This window comes from Chelonia mydas, chromosome 16 (assembly GCF_015237465.2).
Source record: "Chelonia mydas isolate rCheMyd1 chromosome 16, rCheMyd1.pri.v2, whole genome shotgun sequence".
Classification (NCBI taxonomy): Eukaryota; Metazoa; Chordata; order Testudines; family Cheloniidae; genus Chelonia; species Chelonia mydas.
This window is the reverse complement of record NC_057857.1, coordinates 19,371,004-19,385,616: the sequence shown is the minus strand read 5'-3', so window position 1 is coordinate 19,385,616 and position 14,613 is coordinate 19,371,004. Positions and strand designations below refer to the sequence as shown.

The following is a 14,613-nucleotide window of genomic DNA, read 5'->3' as shown; positions in this document are numbered from 1 at the left end:
AAGACTGGCACCCTGCTGGTGAGCGCCCAGCCCCTGCCCACTACACCACTTAGGAAGGAACAATCTACACACAACTACAAAATGGAATGGCTGGCGAGGTGATAGTACGGCTGAGAAGGATCTGGGGGTGATAGTGAATCACAAACTGAATATGAGTCGTCAATGTGATGCAGATGCAGAAAAGTCTGATGTCATTCTGGGGTGTATTAGCAGGAGGGTTGCATGTAAGACATTGGCGGTAACTGTCCCTCGGCACTGGTGAGACCTAGAATCCTCATCACTGGAGGTTTTTAGAATCAGGCTGGACAAACCCCTGTCAGGGATGGTCTAGGTTTACTTGGCCCTGCCTCAGCGCAGGGGGCTGGACGTGATGACTTCTCAAGATCCCTTCCAGCCCTATGTGTCCATGATTCACTAATGTGAGATAATCAGGAATTCAGGGCCCAAGATGGGCAGAAGGCCTGGAGCTTTCAGACTGGCAAAGAATACTGCACTGGGGGCGGGCTCACACTCAGCCTGGAGGAGTTTGCCCAAGCACCAGCTAGGATGAGTCATGTGCCCCCAGAAATCCTTGCTGTAATGGAACGAGTCCCCATCTCAAATCAAGCCGTCTCCTTTGCTTCTTTTTATGGGCCTATCTCAACTCTGATCCCTTCCTCGGTGACAAGAATGAGAGGGTTTGTCCCAACACACCAGGAGCGTTGGCACTGCTGAGCCTTTTGATGTTTGATGTCTAACTTAAATCCCCAGCTCCTGGAGAAATATGGAGTAAGAATCCCAGCTTTTATGTAGGGGACAAAAAGTCCGTTTCTAGCCCAAATGGCTGCTGAGCCATGACTGCACCCTCAAAACACAGAAATTAGTAGGCAAAGAGACTCCCAAGTTTATTTATCATGATTTTAAGCCAATGCCATGATTTCTGGGCGGCCTGGCACCTGATGTTGGAACACTTGCCACTTGCAGTGCTCCGCTTTTGGGGGACTGTCTGATCTATCTATCTGTGTCTGTCTGATCTATCTTTTAAAATCTCTCTGGCATTTCAGACCACAGGGAGGGAACAGCCATTGTTCGGCAAACAGCAGATGGCGCACTCAGCCTGCAGAAAGAAAGGTAAGAGAACAGTTTAGGGGCTGATGAGGTCTTCAGTCTTCACTGTGAGATCTAGGTTGCTGGCTGGATTTGGATTGTCTAGTCCCAGATTTAAGAACCTGTAACTGGGAGCTCTTAACTCATTCCCTTGGTGTAATGCTCCATCCCTACACACCATTTTCGCTCATTTTATTACGATGGTGCAAATTCAGTGCTCAGGAAAGGCACTGACCTACCTGAATCCTGGGAAGCGGGAGGGGGGAGTCCCCCAGAACAGTAAAAGGCCTGCTCCCCCAGATGAGCGAGTGGCTACAGAACCCAGAATGTAAGTGATTACAGGGGACAATAAATGGAACATAGGGATGGAGCGTGCAGGTCAAAGGGTTAAAACAAAAAATTCCAGGGAGACACTGAACAGACAACCCTGGAAAATGCCCCTTGCCCTAAGAAAGAGATGAGGAAATCAATGGGCACCGCCCAGAGGAACTCTGCCCAGATGCATGCATGGATGAAGGAGCAGGGAAAGTTGTAGAGAACATCCCTTTCCAATGCCTTCCTCCTGGATTGATGAATGTGCCAGGAGAACACAGGAGAATAGAGTTCTCTAGCTAGCCACAGGCCAGGTACTGAATGGGCACTAATTGTACCCCCTTGCACTGCCACCCCTCCCCCCCGTGTGTATCCCCTCTGCTCTGAAGAGAGGACAGTTCACTTCTGCCTGTCCTCTGAGACTGTCACGATGGGGGACCGGCCATTGGTTGTGACTGGTTTGTAAAAGAGATTCCCAGGCATTGGACTGAGATGCAGCCACTCATTTCACAGCGCCTCAGATGGTTCTGACCAGAGAGGTATAAACACTTCACAGTGAATAACTCATCTGCTGAGCTGAGTTCATTCTCTTTCTGTCTGCAAACTGTCCACAAGTGACAGCTTCAGATTTTTCTGAGGTTAATTTGTTTGACGTTATTCAGTTCTTTCCATGTCTAATTCTTGGATCTGCAGACGTCTAGCCAGCAGTTTCTTGAGAGTAGTTGAAATCTGAGCTGTGTGTTTTAGTTTTGATGATGGCTCTTAATGATGTGTATCACAGTGTAGCACTTACAGGCTCCAATCCCCGTTGTGCTAGACGCTGTACACACATGGTCCCCGCTCAGAAGATTTTACATTCTAAGTGTGACAAGACACAACAGATGGTTCCAACAAATTGACAGGGGAGCTCGATTCCAATTGGGGATGATTGGACTCAGATCATCTGGCAATGTTTCTGTTTCTTGATTGAAGGATTTTTAGACTCTGGTTTCCTGTGGAATGTTTGCATTTGTGAACTTGAAATTTGCTTCCCACAAATACCCTCTAATATAGGTTAAGACACGTGCTGTTTCCATGGGTCTTCCAGCCAATAAATCCATTGGCTCAAACACACATGGGAAGCAAACACAAAGCGGTGCAAATATAATAGAAGTGAATTGATTTCTATAACCAACCAAATATGGGTGGAAAACTTCTTCTGACCCAACTGCAGTAATGACTATCAACATCTGCCATTTTGGGGTGGAATTCAATGAGTGACCTGCAGATAAGACACTTCGTATCCCGTTCTTTGTCCCACAGTGACTGCTTTCCAGGGCAGGCTCAGGTACTCTTTCTTCAGCTTTAGATTTACATTGAGCCTGATTCTTGCCTCTGTTTTATTTCCTCTGGTTTTTTTCCCTGTTGGAAAGTGCTGTCAGATGTGTTTAAAGGGCCGTGCCAACTCTGTAGAACTCAGTATTATTGGAAAGTCCATACAGTGTAGGGAGAGATACTGACACAAACAACCTCCTTTCATGTGCATGGATTCCTTTGGTCTGTACAAAAGTTGGTTTGAAAAGCGAGTATCAACCCTGCCCCCAATCTAATAAACATCTTCTTAGCCTTGGCTCAAATGTTTCAACTATTTTGGGTTTGGAGCCTAACCGAGCTAGGAATTCCCAAGCTGCAGATCACAGTAGCAAAAGTCCCCTTTTCAAGTGGCTCCAAACCCAAATTTTGGCCTGATTTAAGATTTTCCAGTGCTAAGAATGCAAAGCTGTGCCAAGAATGGAACCACAGCCACTCAGGGCATGTAAGTGATAAGAGTCTTAAATTCAATCTTGTAATTCACAGAAAGCCCTTGTAATAATGGGTCTGAGCGCTGGGAAGGGAGAAGGAACCAGCAGTGGGAAACCTTTTGGTTGAAATAGGACTTTGGTTGAAAACATCCAAATCTTGGAAATCTTTCAAGAGTGAGGGGGAAGTCTCATGTTCCCCCGCCGTCGTCTTCTGTTCAGTTGCACCTCAAGCCGTTGCTCACAACGGCAGCCCCGGATACACATGTCATGCCATGCTGTGCCTTCAGCTGCTCCCGCACAATCCTACTGAAGGTGCTAGGGTTGGACAGGTGTCAAATTTGGCTCCCATCTTTCTTGGCACTGCAAAGCCTCGGCAGACTGGCTGTGCAGAGGAAAGCCAAGAGATTGGCCACTTGCCCAGCGTGTTGTGCTACACACAGCAGTGTGTTAGACCACAAATCTGCTAAGATGTGAGGAAGTGACACCTGACGCTGGGCCAAATCCTGCCTGTCGTAGCATGCGCGTAAGGCCCAAGTCGGTGAGCCAGATTCCGCTCTGCCATGCAGAAGCACAGCCATTCAAGTGAAGGCACTTTAGGTCTGCACCAACATGATGCAGAGGAGAATTTGCCTCACTGACTTCAACAGGCGTTGCTCACAGGTCATCCAGGGCAGAATTTGGCCCGTTGTGCTTTAGATCATCCAGCACTATGCTGCACCAGCCATCAAAACCCAAATTCCCCCCCAACAGTCAATGCAGCCCCTATTGATTTCAATGCCGCTGGCCTGGAGTGTCAGGTGGGATGCGGGGTATGTGGGCCATAAAGCAGAGAATAGCCATTTTAAGGCCTTCCAGGGAAGATCACTGCAAGTTTTTTGCAGCTATGGACCTGCTGAGAGATTCGCAGGATACCACACTCAATGGCATTAGCCCACAAAATGAATGTTGCCATTCTCTGATCCAAATGAGCAATTCAGCAGCTCTTGCTAGCTACCATTTCGGTCAGTGCCTGTGTAGTCCTTTCCTTCCTGCAGAATGTGAAGGTCTGAGAGGAAGGGCTGGACTCGGGAGATCTGGGTTCTAGCCCCAGCTCTGCCACAGACTCCCTGTGAGACCTTGGGCTAGTCACTTAATCTCTCTGTGCCTTAGTTCCTCATCTCTGAAATGAGGAGGGTTATCCTTCCTTTATCTGTCTTCTCTATTTAGACTATAAGCTCATCGTGGCATGGAGTGTCCCTGGCCCGTACTTTGTGTGTGTGCGGGGACTAGCACAATAAAGCATTGACCTAGGCGTTCCTATAGTATTTCTATAACTCCATGATCTTTGGGTTGCATTACGGCTAAATATTTGTGAGGCAGTGTCTTCTGAGTTTGGAGGGTTTATCTGAGTTTGTTCAAACTGCAAGCTTGGCTCTGTCTTTGTCTTCTCTTAGAGCACGTTGCAACTGATTGGGAAATGAAACCAATAACCCACAGTACATGGCCAAATTCAGGAGATGTACATGTATGTGAACAAAAGGCGAAAGTTGTCCTAGGCCTGTGTGATCCGAAGCAGCTGATTTGCATAGTTCTAGCGATAAATTCCAGGGATTGTAAGCAGAGATGGCGACAGAATATGAAACTTGCAGCTCTTGCTGCTTCAGGCTACTGCATATGGATAAAACTCTCCACTCTCTCCTTTTGGTTGGTCTGTTGTCCTGAGCGCTTAGTTTTGGGAGCTCCTCGCTTAGGGGAAATATGTGCAGACAAAGGAATAAATAAATGCTCCTTGTTTGTTGTGCTGGAGTGTTTGGCGAAGCAATTTACACCAGAAGCCCTTTTTTCACAGCAGTTCCTAGTTAGGCACCAATCAAAGCACAGATCCAGGCTTTAATTGCAAACTGGATGTGACATGAATTTTGCGATAAACATATGGCAGGAGAAGAGAGCTGACTAACAATGAAGTGTGCCACTCTGAACCCTGACAACCAAGGGCCTGATCCTGCACCCAGGAAATCAATGGCAGAACTCCACTTGAGCTCAGTAGGGGCAGGGGGCACGCCATTTAATGACCTGAAATTTGGGCTTGATCCTGCGAAATGTCAAGTTCAGAGTCCTACTTATTTCAATGCCGTATCCCCTAAGCATTCCCTGAGCTAAGTGCTGTGTGGTGAATCCTGCAAATGCAGAGGTGATAGTTGCTTGTTAATTAAGGCAAAGCTGAAAAGATTTTTAGGCTACCACTGTCCAGCCCTGACTCTATGCAAGGACCCACTGAAATGAATAGGAATGCTGCCATCAAATGAAAGTCTTATGTGGTTTTCTGTTTGCACTAACTTCATTTGGGAATGCCTGTAAATAGAAGCCTGTATTTTCTGCTTGGTGCTCTACAATGATAAGAATCATGTACATCAAGAGGGAAACAGACCTTTAACCCTCCAGATTTTATGTTGAATGCCAAATCAAATATGGGAAAGGACAAAGTATCATTTATATATACTAAAAAAAAAAAAGCCATTCAGTAATTGCAACAGCAGTGGAGAGATGAGGTAGAAATTAGCTATTCATGGACTGCTTGTTTGTTTTTTTCCTATCAATAAGGGAATATGTGAACAGAATCTTAACTGGAAGACCCAGGGACTAGCTGCCTATGGTGTTACATCGAACGTGGGGGAGAGAATGTAGTATCCATGGTAACTGGCTATAGCAAACGTGGCTCTTCATCTATATTAGCGGGTTTATAGCACCAGAGCTGGGACCAGGCAATTTAAATGGAGCATCTCCAGGTAAAACAGCACGTTTCATTGTAATAACCACAACATCTCAATTGCCTGTAAAATGAAAAAGGTGGAGGGGATGTGACAGCATGGTCCCGTGGCTTATGAGCCTCATCCAAAACCCACTGAAGTCCGTGTAAAGACTCCCATCGGTTTTGGGCCAGGTTCCGTATGCGCCATTGTGCAGCAGAAGGGAACAACCCAGTGCAATGCCGGAGCCGCTGTGCCCAGCAACCACAGAGTGGAGAGCAGGTGCATGGCCGGCTCGGCTTGTTGGCCAAGCCCCTCAGATGGCCGAAGCTGCCCCACGTGAACACCTTACTGTTAGGGCTCTGTGGTCCAGCGGACGGTCGGAGCTGGGGAAGAGCCCCTCTAGGAGGTACTGTCCCCTGGCAACAGCAGACTTTCTAGCAGGTGCTCTACAAGGAATCGATGGCGCAGCGTCCCCCTGAGCTGCCTGCTCACTGGCCCCGCCCTCTCACGAGGATGCATTTCACCTCCGTATATAGCTGAAAAAACCCTTAAAACTTGGCTTATGTTTTCCAAACTCATCAGGCAGTTTGGGTGCCTCCAGTTCTGGGTGCCCAACCTGAGACACCATTGAGGGGCCTGACTTTCACAAGCCAGGTGCCCTTTAAGGCATGCCAGATTGGGCACCCAGAATAATCCGAGTCCCTTTTGAAAGCATACGCCCTAGTAGCAAACTGCACTCGCCCCAGAGTGAAAGGAGACTATGCCGTGAGCTCAAGCAGCCCTTCTGTAAGAAGGATGGTATCTGATGAGTGCAGAGTGATTTACTGGCTTCCAAATCTTCCCTTTATTGACTTGTGAGCGCAATAATCTATGGAGTGGCATGAGATAGTGGCAACGGTATTACTTCTGTGATGCTGCTTCCATCGCTGGGTACATTACTGGGTGATAGCACTGGGTTAACCCACGCCATGTCACACAGCACACACCACTCCAGTATGCGCCCACTGAAGTCAACAGTAAACATTCTATTGACTTCCACGGAGCAGGGCCCTGCGTGTTCCTTAGTTCCTACAGAACTGTGCACATCAATGCAAGTCACCTCTTTGTCTTTGACATTCCCAGTAATTATGCTCAGAATCCTCTGACTCATTCCATACGAAAGAAAATTCCTTTTGAGTTGGAGAATCACAGGTGCTAACGATGCCGGGCCTCTTGCACACCTCTATCCCAGGGCAGGGTTGTGTTTTGCTTTGTACTGCTTCCTCCTAAAGTACAATCATAAGCCAGGGAGGCCAATTCTCCAGCTAGTGCATCAAACAAAGCTCCCCACAGATGTAGAATTTCGATCCTTTTTTTCAGGGATGATTCTATTTGCCAAAACAAAACAGTCCAACCTAAATCAAAACCAATCGACTGGGACCTGCTGCCTGGCCCCTCCTAAAGTCATGTCTCTCAAGCTTCCATCCCAACCCTCAGAGCAGGTATCTCCAGCCAGGTCTCCCCCTAGCTAGTGAGATGCGCCCCCTCCCACCTTCTTTCTTCTGAACCAAGTCTTTTCCGGGAGTATGCCTCCTCTTTCTCCTAACGGGGATGCTTGCTGCTCTTTTATGTGAAGACTAGGTGGCCTGCAGGGCTATCACCTGATCTCTGGCCTGAAACCCATCACTTGGGAGGCAACTAATTAGGCCTAAGTAGGTCTAAACCCACTCCCCTCAAAAGACGAGCCCGCCCTATGACAGCAACACTCTTACTTGCATTCTGCTACAGAAACTGCAGATGCTGTAGTGAGGAGGAGCTCCGTGTAAATACCTAGATAGACTGTAACCCTTGGACTGGCTGGAGTATTATGCCAAAGTACAGACACAGAAGGACAAGCTCGCTCTGGGGTAAAATCACTTGAATCAGATATGATTGGATCCATTCCTTACTGGAGCTCCAGTACGGGGACTACAATAGACTAAAAGAGCAGAATCGCTTTTTACATCCTACTCATGAAGAACAACTCCTGTGGGTGTCCATCCTTTGCTCTTAAATACCATCCACCTGATTTCTCCTTGTTGTATTTGTTTTACCACTGAGCCCTGATCTGAGATAATGTTGCATGGTGAACCGCATGGTAAGCTAGCATGAAGGATTGGTTCCTGCCCCATTACGCTGCATCACCCTGGGTTGTCCTTAAATTTGCCACTGCCTGATTCCCGTGATCTCCAAGGCTGCTAGGCAGAGGCATCCATTTAACCCAAGATTGTTTCTGACAGCGACTGTCTAGCTGTGCTCTTGTTTGGGGCTTTTTTTTTCCTTCTCCATTTATTGATATAAAACAGCAAACGTTTAGCTCATTATTCACCAAGTTGATCTCCACCTTGCTGAATGCAGGGGGGATGCTAGATATTACACATCCACCAGCCTCCACTAGAAAATAAACACCCTGTGGGCTTGAGGGCCAAGTTTTCTGCTGATGAAAACTGGCACGGCTCCATTAAAGCAAACAACAACACCAGTTTACACTAGCAGACCATTTGACCCTGTTGATTTGTGCCTCCTTCCAGCAAAGTCAATGGAAGTACTTTGGTGGGGGAAGGAATGAAGCCAGGGGTGTCTTTGAGGAAGATGCACTGAGTGATGATACACGTTCTTTAGGGCGTGATCCTTCATCCATTGAAGACAATGGGAGTGTGTCCCTAGCCTCTGTTTGCCAGAAGCTGGGAATGGGCGATAGGGGATGGATCACTTGATGATTACCTGTTCTGTTCACTCCCTCTGGGGCACCTGGCACTGGCCACTGTCGGAAGACAGGATACTGGGCTAGATGGATCTTTGGTCTGACCCGCTATGGCCATTCTTATGTTCATGCTGGAGGCCTCCTAAATCCTAAGGCCATTCCGAATGACTAAGGTGCTTCGTACAAAGCGCCATGTTGTTCTAAGTGGAGGCGTACCCGCTGGCAAGTAGCCTCCGAAATCCCTCCTCAGCCAGGCAGTGCCATGGCCATCTGAGCCTCTCCCTCAGTCACAAGTGCGCTGGCTCGCCTCACCCCGATTAGCACAGCTGTCTGCTTATCACTGTTTAATGAGAGCTAATCTAGAGTGGCTGTGAAAAACGCGGCTCAAGGGACTGGCATGGCTGGGCAGCTCCAAATGCTGGAGCTGATCAGCCTAAATCATCAACGCTGGGCTAGGACGCGGTGACCCAGATCAAGCTGCAGTGCAGAGTTCCCAGCCAGCCAGGCTCGGGAGAGGAGGATGCCGGCGTGACAGGCACTTGAGAGAGACTAACCAATTTATTTGAGCATAAGCTTTCGTGAGCTACAGCTCACTTCGTCGGATGCAACCGATGAAGTGAGCTGTAGCTCACGAAAGTTTATGCTCAAATAAATTGGTTAGTCTCTAAGGTGCCACAAGTACTCCTTTTCTTTTTGCAAATACAGACTAACACGGCTGTTACTCTGAAACTTGAGAGAGAGAATTTCCTACCCTTTCTCTCTGCAGTTTGCAACTGAACATCAAGGCTTGGCTTTCTGACAGGCAAGCCAGCATCACAGGCCTGGCTTTATGGACAGTAGCTGCCGATGGAGTTAGCATACAAAAGTCCAGCTTGCTCTGCTGACCTGCACTTGGGAAACACCCAGCTACCAGGCAGGCCGCCTCTCTCTTGCCAGTCATCCTGCAGTGGGGGGAGGCTCAGAGACTGTGGGGGAGGCTCAGAGACTGGAGCTGAGCAAGCTTCCTATCCGAAACCATCAAACCTTCCTGGGTCGATGACTCTGAACACTCTCTTCCACTCCTCTGCAGGGCTGTGAACCTTGTTAGCCAACCCAGAGAGCAGACCTCTGGCTCAGGGTTGGGGAAAAGAAAACATGTGCCCCTGAGCCTGGGGGAGGGCTAGGCAGAAAGTAACAGAGGGAGAAAGGAGCAAATGAAAGCAAAGTGATTGGAAGGGCCGGGAGTGGAAGTGCGGATTAAGGGGATGGAGGGCCCCAAGAAAAACCTCATTAGAGGAGCCGAAGCCAGCCCTGGAAATAGTGGCATAGAACCATTCATGGAATACTCATGTAGAGCCTGCAGGTGTAGAGAATGGGTGTATGTTCAGGGGCTTTTGCTATTTATTTAAAGAGAGTCCAGCCCAGTCTGAGAGTCACGGGAGGCAGATGAGATCTGCCTCTGGGCAAGGATGGGAGGAAGAGAATGAATGAAAAGGAAATGCAAGGAGGTCGGAGGAGTTGGAAATATCAACGATACAGAACCAGAAAGGGCAAATCCTGAGCTGCTGCAAGTCCTATTGAAGCCCAAGGCTGTTCCAGATGCTCAACGCGGCTCAGGATCTGGCCCCCCAGGGAGGCTTTTGCTCCTCAGCTGTTACAGGCATGCTCTCAGCCACGCTGCACAGGGTTGAATTATTCAGAGAATCTCATTATTGAGATTTATTCTGGAGCCTCTGGGCTCCAGGTGCTTTTAAAAGAGGTGATCCACTCCAGCAAAGCAGCTTTTTACTCCCATATGATCCTCTTTATTTCTGATATGAGTAATCTTTCTGGCTCAGTTAGAGTTTGGTTGCAGGTTGTAGTAACCTTTTTCTTCCTGCTTAGGAGGGGAAATAACAGCTTCTCACCAGCACCTAGGAGGGGGAGTTTATTGCCTTGGGACTGGAATCAGCTGAAATAAGCCTTTGAAGACAATCAGCTCTTCAGGTTCCTGAGCAAAGCTTGGCAGGGTGGGAGCAAGAACGAGTTTTTCTTAGAGGTTAGATGGGCAAAGCGCTATGAGATCACTAGGCCAAGACAGGATTTCCTCCCCATGGTACGTTGTTGAACCTGGTCCCTGTTAATATGTTGTTTTAAATAAACTTGAGTGGTTAGCAGCTCCTGAAAGCTCTCCCGGTCCCTCTGAGTTTCCTGCATGGCCCAGGGTGGTTCCAAGGAAACTGATTTTGCAGCTCTCATACACAGTAATTATCTTTTAAAAAAACCCAAAGCCAGAGAGAGCTCTCCAGGTTCAGACAGAGTGTGTGTGGCACAGAGTGGGAGGCCTGCGGCTGCTCTTCACAGCCTCTGGGAGGCCTTTCTTTTCTCTTGCACCAAAGGACCCCACAGTCTTACCACTGTTCACAGCTCAGTAACAAACCTAGCACTTCTAACCATTAACTAATGCTTCCTCCGTCTGCTAACCAAGACTGAGATGTTATGTAAACTGGCTGGTGCCTCTGAGTCGTTCGATGTAACAGTTGGGATTAGAATTCAGGGTGATCTGGATATGAATTCTGTGCTCAGAACATTCTTGTTGATCCTGTTAATTCATGGTCTGTTAATATCTTAATTTTTTAAAACTATTTCTGTTGTTCACACCTAAAAGCAACATGCATAGGTTAGACTGACTGCCCAGAACGGGCCCACACCACACCTTACTAGCCAATCCTTTTGCATTTCTTTTTTTTTTCCTTTTTCTTGCTTACCTCAAATCACTTTTTGCCTTACCCTTGTCAGCATTTTTTGCTTGGCTTGCCTCTCTGACCCTTTTAAAGGATTTTTTTTGGAAGAACTATTGGGACATACTATTTTACCAGGGGCTGTACCCCAGCTGTGGGAATCTTTTGGAATTAGTCCGTTTTTAAAAAATCAAATGTACAGTGTCTCTAACTATGGAGTGAAGAGTAGCGATTATGGGTTGCAAACTCAGCAGTGATTTTAGCCTGAGCGTGTCTGAGCTTTTGAAGTCTGAATGATAGTGCTCCTTATGTGCACACTCACCAGTAGAGGCCACCAGCAACACATTTCATGAATGAAACAACAAGCTTACATGCTAATTACAGAGCCATCCTATGATTGGAGTGAGTTCCTGCGTCCTTAGCATTCCTAGATGAGAAACTCATCAGATCCGCAGGAGATCTTTTAATTTGCCACAAGTCCGCACGTGATTGGCAAAAACAGAGTGACCAACTACAGTGTCATAATTCTGTGTTTATTGTAGAACTGGCTTTTCCTACAGCATGCTGTTTTCATGATTCTTACATGTGTGCAAATATTTTTACATCCAAAAGGTACCATTTCTATTATTTTCTGGCACTGACACTGTGCAATATAGCTCTTAATCAACGTGGCAAGAAACACTACTGTCGTGAGGGCTTGCTTGGTAGTCTGGTGTAGTAGAGTTGGATAGGAATTAAAAAAAAAAAAAAAATTAGATTCCTGCAACCCTACCACTTTGTGTTGTGATCCTGTTTTGAGCTTGTAAGCCAAGCAAGACTGTGCTCGTGTCTGCACTTGGATGGGAAACCTCCAAAAAACGTGACAATGAGCTAGTGCTGCATTATGATGTAAGGAGCACCAAGCTGTTGGAGGTGCTGCTTGTCAGATGAGATGTGTAAACCCCGACGCCTCCTCATTCGGATTCATGAAAGAGTCCACGATTCTTTTCATAAGTGTTGGTGTTGCCGAGAAGTAGCCAAATTCCAGCTGCTGCTTCAAGCTGGTGCATTCTCCATAAGCTGGTACATTCTCCATATTGGCATTCTCAAGCATTCAAAAATGAGTGAGACTCCAAAAAATCATGGGGATACCCCTCCCCAAATGTTGTTCTTTCTCATTGCCTTCTAGTTTTTTGCTTTTAGGGTGTACTCCGGTCATGTTTTCAAGCTTTTCTTTGCAAACTCAAGGGCTAGAAACTATTTTTTTTTCTTTGTGGTAGCTGAGATTCTCACATGTTCACTTGACTCCAGGAGATGCGGATTAAAGAAAAACACCAAACATCAAAAGCCTCATGTAAAATCACAAGAATATTCTTCTTCACTTCATTTCTCAAATGGATCATGGTGGTATGAAGTCATGTGATATAGAGGAATGTGCATAGGATTGGGAATCAGGAGGTCCCGAATTGTCATCCTGGTTCTCTGACTTGCTGTGTGACTTTGGCTATGTCACATCCACTCTCTCTGCTTCAGTTTCCTCATCTACAAAATGAAAATAATACCTCACTGGGCAACTCATGTGTTTATAGTAACACAATACAGTGAATAGCATGTAAAAAGAATGATTGTGCTCTTTAAACAGCGGCCATGCTTCTCCCAAGTGGTGGGTGAAGGGATCTCTATATTAATTTCGTAGAGTGCCTTGGGGTTCTTTGGCATGAAAGGTGTTGTATGAATGTGCACTGCTTTGTTTTAGTTTTTAAACGGAGCCCCCCGCCCCCCATGATTTCTATTAAAGTGATGGACAGAGAGCTCTAGCCAGACAGCAGGTGTTCATGCCCTTACAGCATTCAGATTTTTATTTCAGGAGCTTGCCAAACTTAAATGGCATGACAGTGTCCATTGTAGCAGCAGTTATGCCTGCCCATGTGTTCTTCCAGGCCGTTCTGTCTCCTTGCCCTCTGGCCCGTGACACACAGGAATCTGTTGAACTGTATCGTACACTTGTTCACTCTAAAAGCAGCCCTTGTGTTATCGTCAACAGCACAGAACGTGAACTGAAGTGGAGGGAGATGCTGGCCCCGATTTATTTCTGTCTCTCCCTTCACTGGCAAACTGTGATCCAGGCAAAACTTTCGCTAGGCAGAAATAAACAGTCACCACCACCACAGTGTCCCTAGTTCAAGGGAATTTCCAAGCCTTCTCCTTGCAGCTCCAACAGTGATAGCAATAATGGGAGAATTAATGTTGATTGCCACTGACATTTCTATCACCATGTTAACTAACCCTTCCCAGAGCAGGTCTGGCTAATAGGCTGGTTAAGAACCCAGTGACCGGTCTACACTAGCGCTCCTGCTATTGATACCCCTGGTGTTAGTGCAAGGATGGTAAAACTTGAGAGGCCACTATGTAGATAATGCCATAGCTTGAGCAACGTAACAAGGGGATAACTTGCCATGACTACTGTCCACTGAAAAATAAGGGAGTTCTGTCTCTGCAGTGAGATTAATAATTTAAAAAGGGAATTGTCTGTCAGTCATTGCAAGAGGGAAGATGCACAGAAGCAGAGCTGGGCGAGCGCTGCAAAGAGTTTCATGTGAATGTCAGGTTTCAGAGGAGCAGCCGTGTAAGTCTGTATCCGCACATAGAAAAGGAGGACTTGTGGCACCTTAGATTTGTTAGTCTCTAAGGTGCCAAAAGTTCTCCTTTTCTTTTTATGTAAATGTTAGCAATCCAGTAAATTCCTATGCCTGGGAATTCCTGATTCCTGCTAGGCCTTTGGGGTATGTCTACACTATGAAATTAGGTCAAATTTATAGAAGTCGAATTTTTAGAAAGCGATTTTATACAGTCGATTGTCCCCACTTAAAACCATTAAGTCGGTGGAGTGCGTCCACAGTACCGAGGCTAGCGTCGACTTCCGGAGCCTTGCACTGTGGGTAGCTATCCCACAGTTCCTGCAGTCTCCGCCGCCCATTAGAATTCTGGGTTGAAATCCCAATGCCTGATGGGGCAAAAAACATTGTTGCGGGTGGTTCTGGGTACATGTTGTCAGGCCCCCATTCCCTCCCTCCCTCCCTCCCTCCGTGAAAGCAATGGCAGACAATCGTTTTGCATGTTTCTTCATGGGTTACCTGTGCAGACGCCATACCATGGCAAGCATGGAGCCTGCTCAGCTCACCATCACCATACGTCTCCTGGGTGCTGGCAGACGTGGGACTGCATTGCTACACAGCAGCAGCTCATTGCCTTCTGGCAGCAGATAGTGCAGTACGACTGGTAGCCGTCCTCGTCATCTCCTGCGT

General features: G+C 47.1%; 1 protein-coding gene across 2 annotated transcripts in view; it reads left to right on the top strand.

Moving 5' to 3' along the window:
- GPSM1 (G protein signaling modulator 1) overlaps window positions 1–14,613 on the top strand; it is a 210,471-nt gene that overhangs the window by 46,036 nt on the left and 149,822 nt on the right. Inside the window, exon 1 of one of the 2 annotated variants that reach the window (XM_043530282.1) lies at window positions 1,088–1,110. The exons of the other annotated variant lie outside the window; for it this stretch is intronic. The gene's annotated coding sequence lies outside the window, so the exon portion shown is untranslated. Of the gene's footprint in view, window positions 1–1,087; window positions 1,111–14,613 lie in introns of those variants that run through there. 2 annotated transcript variants of the gene reach the window in all.